The 10121-nt window shown below is 31.7% G+C and overlaps 1 long non-coding RNA gene across 2 annotated transcripts; it reads left to right on the top strand.

Annotated features, from left to right (window-relative positions):
* Positions 1 to 2040: 2040 nt before the first annotated feature.
* Positions 2041 to 8584, top strand: LOC134842790 (uncharacterized). 2 transcript variants are annotated; one of them, XR_010162551.1, is made up of 4 exons: positions 2041 to 2069; positions 2208 to 2368; positions 3425 to 3515; positions 8076 to 8584. It is a non-coding gene; the product is annotated as an uncharacterized LOC134842790 (long non-coding RNA). The 2 variants fall into 2 exon arrangements; XR_010162550.1 differs by having other exon boundaries at positions 2063 to 2368.
* Positions 8585 to 10121: the final 1537 nt, after the last annotated feature.

The raw sequence follows: 10121 nt of genomic DNA, 5'->3' as shown, positions 1-10121 counted from the left end.
AAGGTGTTTTTAGGAATTTTAGTTTTAGGAGTTTTTAGAAAAAGGTGTTTTTAGGAATTTTTAGAAAAATGTTGACCAAAAATTGCATTATTTTTTGGCTCGCGCTCCCCCATCAATAAATTATTATGGCGCCAAAGGCGGCTCTAGAAAATTTTTGGGATTCCTCACCAAAAATTGATATCTCAAAATAGTACAAAGGGAGACCCTTTGAGTCGGCAGGCGGTCAAATCCCTGAGGAAGGGGGCATCCGCACCCATTAATCCGCCCCTGGGTTTCATTAATTGATTATAACCCATTGAAATGTAGTTTTTGTGGCATTTAAAATCGATTACATTTATGAAAAATGAATATTTAAAAGATGAAAAGTCGCTTATAATCGTGAATTTTTCCAGGAAGTTGTTACATCACAAACATATCTTATAATGGATTATATTGTTGCTGTCAAAAACAGAATTTCTAAAGATGAGATGTCTTGTCATATTTTGGTTCCTCTGAACCCAAAATATTACCACAAAACAAATTATGCACAAGAATTCCTTCATTTTAGTTGAAAAATTTCTGGTAAGTTGAAAGCGGTTGTTGAGAGATAACTCGGGTAACTAATCATCAAATCTTATCAATGTACTTTTCTACAACTGTTTTCCATCAGCTTTAAAACAAAAACATCAATTTTCAGCAACTCATGTGCAAAGTCAAAAGAAAACGTGCAAGTAATTAAAATCGATTCTAATGGATTAAAAAAGAATCGTGTTCATTACAAAAAAACACATAGATTTTCAAAAAAAATCGATTATATTTGCATCGAAAAATATTAATTACAATTGTAGTCTTCAATCGAATAAAATGTTTCGTGAATGATCACAAGTTGCAGTGAAAATGAGGGATTATAACAGACTGGGTTGACTTCCATAGACCCAAAATGCTAATCATAAATTCCATAAACTGATTCTATGAAAAAGTACTAATCATACAAACTTCATACACTGCTAAAATGGTTTCATCGGATTATCAAAAAACTTTTTTTTCTTGTATTGATTAAAAATAAAAACTTATTTGTCAAAAAACATATATGGGAATAGTATGACTAGAATTTTTTTGATGGCAACAACAAAAATTTGATATTGCTGCCGATTTTTTTTTTTTTCAATCGCAAATTAAATTTTGCACTTAAACAAACATTTCCAAAAAAAAAATTTTTTTTTTGTCTGTTTAACGTAGTCCTGGATACAGAAAAATTGGATGTTTTTTCCGTTTCTCTGGATAACTTGAACAAAAACGCTAAACACTCCTATTTCTGTTGTATGCCTTGATCATTGTCTGATAGTTTAAAAAATCAAATTTTAAAAATGTTCAATTTCAAAAGTTTTGCTAAAATTTGAAAGTCTGATGCTTTCAGTATATGATTTGTGTAAGAAAACTTTTTTAACTTTCAGGTCGTTTCTAATGCATTGTAAATCAAGACGATCAAACCTTTGATGACTCTAGTTTTTAGTAAACTATGGTTTTGGTCCCATCCCAAAAATTTTGAGAAATTAAATTAAAAAAAAATCTTTTTTTTTGTGAGAAAATGCTAGTCATACAATTATCATATTTGAAAAATCAATAACCACAAATCTTTCATGCTATTTTTGTGCTTATGGAATCTATGGTCAACCCTAGCATTTAGGAGTAGCATTTTTGGCATCAACCCTAGGATTAGCATTTTTGGTCAACCCGGGAGATTGTTAACTGATTATAATATTTTTTTTTTCAATTTTAGGAAGAAAAAAGCTTGAGGATAGATCAACGGTTGAAACTGGATGCGGATTTTCATTAGATGTTTAAGCCCACCTCTATGCGAATGAAAAAAAAATGGAAAAAACTCAGAGGTTGAAATATTGTAAGCTTTTGCAAATCTTCATTTTACTCTTAAGTTTGGATTATTCTTTATTTGAATTTACGTTATGCTTTCCAATATCAGTGAGTTATGGGCTGTGGTTCAAATTGCAAAACAGTTTTGATCATGCTGGAGTAAATTTCATAACGAACTACATTAAAGGTCAAAATTAAAACTGAAGTTGTTTTGAAAGGTTAGATATTGACTCGGTTTAACAAAACAAAGATTGAAAAATGTATCTCGAGAAGATTTTTCTCGTTTTAATTTTAATAAAAGAGGTAAGAACTGCTGTCATATATTCTAATCAAGATTCGAAAAAATATATTTCCAGATCCATAACATCTTCAATAGTGAATGGGGTAAAAAGCCGCCCTCGTTCTTTCTACGTTAGAATTGAGCTCCACAATGGAACTAGCACAACGTACTGCGGGGGATCTATCATACATCCCTTTTGGATAGTCACAGCAGCTCACTGTTTGGAAAATCAAGAAGGTGAGTTGTTTATAAGTTTTTAGCCAAAATAAAAACGAAAAGGGCAATGGATTGCTAAGCTACTATATAGCTTAGTGTTGCGTTCATGAGGGATCAGCTTCTTTTTATTTTTCCCACACAAAATGGGACACTAGAACTGCTATACCTGAAAATTCTTATGACTTGAATGTTCTGAGGGCCAGTTTTTTTGTCTGTCAAATAGTTTTTGGTTTAAAGATCGATGAACAAGTTTTTATAAAAAATTTCTGTTCGTTTACAGAATTTTTTGGGAAAGTTATCCAACGACAAGCTATGTGAAGTATAAAAAGATACATAATCTGTTGGTAAGAGTAAATGGTTGATCCGATTGACTCGCCTGTTGCATGTAAATAAATGCTATATATTGTCTATATACTGCGCGAATAAATTGTTATATACTCATTGTCCAAAACTGCCACACTTGCAAAGCCCCATAACTTTTTGAAAAAATATTGCCTATGTGTTTTTTTTTGAAAAATGAATGCACGGCTCTAACGTTTTCCACTGATATCAAAAAACACAATAATCGACTTTTTTAAATGAAAATTTTGCGGAAAAAACGGGCACTGAACTCGTAACTTGTTTCATAAATTACAGATTAAAACTAAAAATTGTAGCAAATAAAAAACAAAGTCGTGCCAGCCGCGGTTAATGCTTTGGTCGCACCGGATGCAATTAACTTTTCTTGGGTCGCGCTGGTCGCGGAAAATCTCATCGGTCCGCTAAACTTGAAAATGCCAAGTTTCGGTCGCGATAGTTTTTCACTTTCAAAATCATACTTTTTCAAACGAACTAATTCTTGATTGGGACAGTAAACCTTTTGTTAAATTTATCATAAAAGAGAGTTTTCAAAAAGAAATTCAGTTAGTTATGGGGTCAAAAAGAGATTTAGTGAGTCCAAAACTTTCTAGGTTCTTGTAAAAGAATCAGTTAAAAACAGAAAACAGAAAAGTTTGAATACTAACAGTAAAGGTCACACATCGTTTGATGATTACAACTGATGTTCCGGACTTTCCTGGTATTTGGTAAATGTTTCAGCTAGTCAGTCGTTTGTGGAGGTGGGAGACTTCGTGAGCATGGATCTATTCACAATGTTTCCCATAGAAATGTGGTTCAGTCACGAAGAATAGTGAGTGAACATTTAAACGCACGCATTGGTTCGTAAGTTAAAGAGAATTGCAAAAAGTTTGGACTGACAAAAATGATTTTAAAAAGCATCTGCCAATTTTGAGCATTTTTTATATGCAAATTTGAATTTTTAGGTGACATTGAGACATACAGTGCTGATATTAGTTATCCGGACAAAATGAACAAAACTTGAAATTTCAAACAAGCTTTTCTCAAATTGGGTTCAGATTAGACAAAAAGTGAAGAGAACAAAAGTTGTTTAGTATTGAATCAGAAATAAAGCATTGCAATTTTTCTCCAAAAATCTCAACCAAAACTTCACCCCAAAAATGGGTAATTTAGGCTTTTTTCAATTAATCAAGAATTACTCTGAAACTATTTTGTTATTTGATGAAGAAGATATATCACAAGAAGCCTCTTACACAGCCCAACAAAGTTCTAGCAAGGTTAAATCTCCAAAAACCTGTATGAGCAAATATTTTTGCTTGATATGCAAGAGATGCGATTTTTCTTATATAAAACCAAAAGTCTTAGCTTAAAAACAAATTTGAAACAATTTACTTTGGAGATTAAACCCTTCTAGAACTTTGTTGGGCTGTGTGAGAAGCTTTTTGTGATATATCTTCCTCGTCAAAAAACAAAGTCGTATCAGCATAATTCTTGATTATTTGAAAAAAGTCAAAATGACCCATTTTTGGGATAAAATTTTGGTTGAGACTTTCGGAGAAAAAAATGCACCTTATTAATTCTGATGAAACAACTTTTTTTTCTCTTCATTTTTTGTCTAATCTTAACCCAAGTTGAGTAAAACTCGTTTGAAAATTCAAGTTTTGTTCAATTTGTGCTGATAAATTAAATCAGTACTGTACCCGCATCCAGTTTCAAGCGTTAATAATTGATTATAATATAATTTTAGTACCAGTCTAACAAAAAGTGAGACAAAATTGATTTTAATCAATTAAAAATCTTTTATAATCTCTTTTTTGAAATCAAATATAATCACTTATACAACTTTATAATTGATTAAAATCGATTAATTTTAACCGAAATTTTAACTATTTTGTTTTGCAGAAAAAATCCATTATAATCGATTATAATTGTTTATAATCCCTTTTGTTTGCCCATTTTGTCTTCGACCTTGCACATGAATTGCTTATATTTTAAGCTTTTTGTAGACGTTGGTTTTTGTAAAAAAAAATGGGAAAAAGTTTTAACAGTTTTCAAATCAATTCAAATTTTTAATGTTTTTTTCACTCTTTTTGATTATAGTTGTTTCATGATGTAAATTTTAATTTAAGTTTTTTGAACATCAAAATATCAGCACACTGCTCTACTTTCATGTTTTATATAGAAGTTATATTTCACTTACCTCGGGATTCTTTCAACTAATATAAAGGGATTTCCATGAAACTTTCGCTTTGTGGTAAATCTTTGTGTTCTGAGAAGACATCTCACTTTTAGAGATTTTCGACAGAAATTTTTTTGAACTTTTTTATATTAGATTATAATTGATTAAAGGAGTTTATAAGAGACTATAAGAGATTATATAAGATTATAAGAGAATTTGGAAAAAAATATGATCAATTATAATAGATTATAATTTATTATAATCAGACGAAAAATGTTATCATCATAATGGATTATAAATTGCTTATAATAGCTAATTATAATTTTGATAAAAGCACAATCATAATTGTAATTTAATCAATTATTTTCTCTTTTTACTGAGTGCGGTTAGTTTGTGTCGGAAATATTAGCGTTTGCATGCAAAAATTGTCTGAAAAAGGTCAATTATTTTAATAATTTTTGTCTGTCCAAACTTTTTGCTTCTAATAAAATGTTAGCCACTCAAATTGAAGTGCCCAAAAGCTCGAAAGAAAGCGTGAGATTGAGTTTTATTACTTGTTGTTTGAATACTTGGTTGTGATTGGATACTTATGCCATGACATACAGCTCTCCAAAAATACCCGGGAAAACTACCCAGCTCCAAAGGTGCATCTAATCATCTCGCGAGCAAAAACTTCAGTCACGCCGCCGTTTAAAACACCAAATGAACCGCGCAAAATTGCGACATAAGTCGCTTAGAAGATGCGATAGCTTTAACAGGGACACGCAAAGTTCATAGGCATAGGTCGCAAAGAAAAATCGGGCAACATTTCAAAGTACGTTTTTTGATGTTTTAATTTGCAAAATTTTAATTTTTGGTTCAGAGAGAAACCTCCACCTGAATTTTGCATTCAGTGGCAATCACCTGGTTTGTCATACAATTCTATACAAAAATGGTTTTCATACTACTCCATGCATGGGTTTTATGACAAGTAGAAAAATGTAAGATAAGCTATTTTTTTTCAGAAATTCTTCGAAAAGGGTTCTAAGGCTGGTTTAAATAAGCGTATATGGGGTTTCAGCTGAATGAGAACATTTTGTTGGCAGCAAAATTTTAGTTTTTTTAACAAAAAAACGCTGATCTTACAATTTCCATTTTAAAAAGTTGTATGACAAGCACTCAAAAAAAATCCAATACTGAGAAAAAAAATTATTTCTCACTTTAGCTAAACTAGTTGAAAGAACAAAAAAAAATTCTCAGACACTTTGAAGTTTTGAAGTTCGGCATCTAACATAGTCCACGCACAGTTTTGTCTACCAAAGAGAATCAAGTGAAGACCCGCACTCAGTAAAAAGAGAAAAAAAATCTATTAGATAACAATTATAATTGTACTTTTATCATAATTATAAGCGCCAAATTTAGATGCTTGAGCGATTTATAATCCATTATAAAATATTATTTTTGTTGAATGTATCCAATTAAGGTGAATGAATTATTATAAATTAAAATCAATTATAATTGATTATAATTTTTCCGAAAATCTCTTATAATTTCTTATAATCTTTTATAATCTCTTATAATCTCCTATAAAATCGTATAATCTCTTACAATCTATGATTATCAAATTTAATACTTTTTTTTGTCAAAAATCTCTGAAAATGAGATATCTTGTCACGTTTTGGTCCAGCTGAACACAAAGTTTTACCACGAAACAAAAATTTCATAGAGGTCACTTTATGTGCAAGGTCTAAAACAAAATGGACAAACAAAAGGGAGTATAAACAATTATAATAGATTATAATGGATTTTCTCTGCAAAACAAATTAATTTGAAACTTGGATAAAATTGATCGATTTTAATCGATTATAATTTATTATAATTGATTTTGTTCGATTTCAAAGAGAGAGATTATAATCGATTATTAATTGATTAAACTCAATTTTTTCTCAGTTTTTGTAAAACTGGTACTAAAAACATATCATAATCGATTATTAACGCTTGAAACTGGATGCGAGGGTTCTCTGGAATGACAAAAATTGTGATCTTTTATTTTAGATGTTAACATAAAACCTAAATCTGCTCAAAAATTAGGCCATGATTTTCAAACTCTGAATTTTTTGAAACAGAGGCTTCGTAGCCATATCAAAAAGGTTTTGTAGCCATTGTAACATTTTTTGGTAAAAATCTTGCGTGAAATTTAATTTTTATCTGACTTTGTGTATAGCAAAACGTAGTTTTGTCCGCGATTTCAATGCCGTTTACCCTGTTGATTTTTCTCATTTGAGAAAATTTTGGTTGGTATGTTCACGGCGAAAAACAAGCATAAATCGAAGCACAAAAATTTACATGGGAAAATGTTTGTCACACAACTCCATAGTATGAAAAAATGCCTGTCTAATAATTCCAATGTATGAAGAGAAGCTTATAATGTGATTTTCATGGAATAGAACTGTATGGAAGCATTTTTTTTTTCAACTCGGGCACTCGAGATGAATTGTTTACCGCAAACCGTAATTTTCTGGAAACCTTTAAAATGCTAAACCTGATGAAAAATTTTGATACTTCTTCTAGTTTGAAGTTTTTTTGTTAATACTGCAATTCAATCTCTGTTTTTTGCTTGAAAGCTTCTAAAATAGATGGAATTTTGTACAGATAATTTAACTTCTTTTTGTGCATATTGTACAGAAACTACTAATTTCTGATTCAACGATTTCAAATGCAAGTGACTTTGGAGCTAAACAAGTGTGGGTTTGCATAAGTTTGCTTCGACTATTGATGAGCAAAAGCTTTATGGGCTAATGAATTTATAATAAAGCTCGCGACCAGAGGTCAGCTAATTCAAAATGGGCGAGCTCTGACGACACCCTGGATTTTAGCCCCTGTCCACCTACTGCAGGGCCTTTGGGAGAGGGGGACTTTCATCCAAACCTCAATTTTTTGCTTCGCGTTTTGGGGATTTTATGGAAGGTGTAGACCAAAGAATAGCACTTTTTTCGAAAGGAACAATATTGTAACAATTTGTGTTGGCGCCAAAAATACATCAAAAAAGTCTATCCGGGCAGAAAACGATGTCGTAAATTACTACCAGAGGGGTATTCTCCCTGTTGGAAATTTTCTCAAGGTACTACATTTATTTGTCCAATCAAACGCTATGTGAAAGATAAAGTGCAACACCCCAATCCTAAAACTCATGCACACACTATTGATCAGAAAATAAGCATATATTTGTTGCAGCTTCAAGCTCGGCGACCAGCTATCGAGCAACATTGCGTTAATCAAACTCAAAGCACCAATTCGAGACCCGCAAAAAATTATTCCTGTTTGCACCAAACAAGTGGAGGACGGGCGTATTTTGGGGGCGTGTGGCATGGGGGCAACTAACAGGTCCAGATACAACGTCAAATATGCCGACCAACTTATGGAGGCCTACTTTATGAACACAGTAGTGGAGCTGAACCCATTTGAGGTCACTTTATGGGGAGATATAGATTTAATTCGGGTCCAGAAATTTCCGATTGACAATAACATGTGTCATCTAGACGAAGGAGGACCTCTTTATATTTTTCATTGTGGAACGATAGTTCCGCTTTGTCTTTATGGGATCATGAGTCACTCTGAACCACTTGTCGATTTTCCTAGGGAAAGGTGCAATGGCAGGGATGTTTTCATGAATATACCTGTTTTTGCTGGTTGGATTGAAAAAACAATTAGAAATCATAACTATTGATTACCATTGTGCTATAACTGCTTTTAATGAAAAAAAAAAATTCTTATAATTATTTTGTTTTACACAAAAAGCGAAAGAGAAGATAAAATCGGGTTTTAAGTCAGGATTTGTGACAAGAATGAAATTGAAACAAGACTGCTCGTAAGGTATATGGAGCAGTATTAACATGAAAAAATTAACTGTAAGAAAATAAAAAAAGGTTTTTTTAGTTCAGATTTTTTGTGAAAATCATCTCCACACAAGCCATTTAAAACACAATGTGATAGATTTTGCTCCAAGTAACAAATCAAGTATGGTAAATAAACTATTCCTTCAACCAATTTGTAACGATTTCTCAGACAGATTGAATCTCCGCTCACTCGTTCCCGGTTGACCAATACTTCTAATCATACAATTTCCATATATGAAAAACTTCTTGTCATACAAATCCATATAATGCCATACGTACAGAAAATTCTATGAAAACTCTATGATAAACATGTTTCTATATATGGAAAATGTATGACTAAAAGTTTGTCTCAAATGGAAATTGTATGAATAAAAATTTGTCATTTATAAAAATTGTATAACAAACATTTTCGGAAAAAAAGAAGATCTAATAAGCAGATCTAATAAGCCGTGCAATCTACAAACAAAGAAAACCTGAGAAAAAAAAAGTGTTTTAGTAGTTGCAACCTCAGTTTCTTAACTTTCTGCAGGAAACCGTCTCAACTCCTTAGATAGCAGCAAAGTCCCAATCTGATCCTAAGGAGACAATGCTGAGAAAGGCGTTACCTCAAAAAAACTTTCAAAAAACCTGTATGTCTGGGGGACAATATCCGGCAAACTTCGTGACTCCACTAGTTCTGACATTTTCAAATGCATTTCCTATAAAGAACAATATAACTCGTATTAAGAACAGACATCATCAAATGAATATATACTGAATGAGTAGCACAGAATAGACCATAGTCTTTACTGTCTAAAAATCAAAAAATTAACAGTCGACATCTAAAAATCAAAGTCATTCATTAAAACAGAAAGAAATAATTCACGTTTTTTGAACAATTGCACAATCGGATACAGAAAGCGTTGCTTGAGTTCCATTTAAACATGAGCTTTAATGCAAATGATATTTGAGCTTGAACTATTCTTAGGACATTTTTCCCGGAAAAGAAACAAAAAAATCTCCAATTCACTCACTGACACATGAACCTTTAATGACATCTAACAACTACATTCTTTTTTACTTAAATAGTAAAAAGAGGGATGTGGTACAGGAGAAACAGTAAGACTGAATAATTTTTAAAAAGTATGATTGAAAAACATATTACTGAATCTTCACAAAATCTATATTGGTCATAATCATAGTAGAATTTAGTGGGTTAGGGACACCTTTTCAGGTTTTTGACCCTCTCGCCACTAAAAGCGTCTCCTTTTCCTAAAAATATCATGACATCAAACTTCGGATGACTAACTAGTTGAACGAAAACGTTTCATCTGAAATATTGAAACCGTTCTGTAGCTGCGTAAGAAAGTTATTATGTCAGCTAGATTTCCTAAAAAAAGTAACT

Source organism: Symsagittifera roscoffensis, chromosome 3 (assembly GCF_963678635.1).
Source record: "Symsagittifera roscoffensis chromosome 3, txSymRosc1.1, whole genome shotgun sequence".
In the NCBI taxonomy this organism is placed as follows: Eukaryota; Metazoa; Xenacoelomorpha; order Acoela; family Convolutidae; genus Symsagittifera; species Symsagittifera roscoffensis.
Note: the sequence above shows the minus strand (reverse complement) of the source record. Positions and strands in the feature narration are given on the sequence as shown.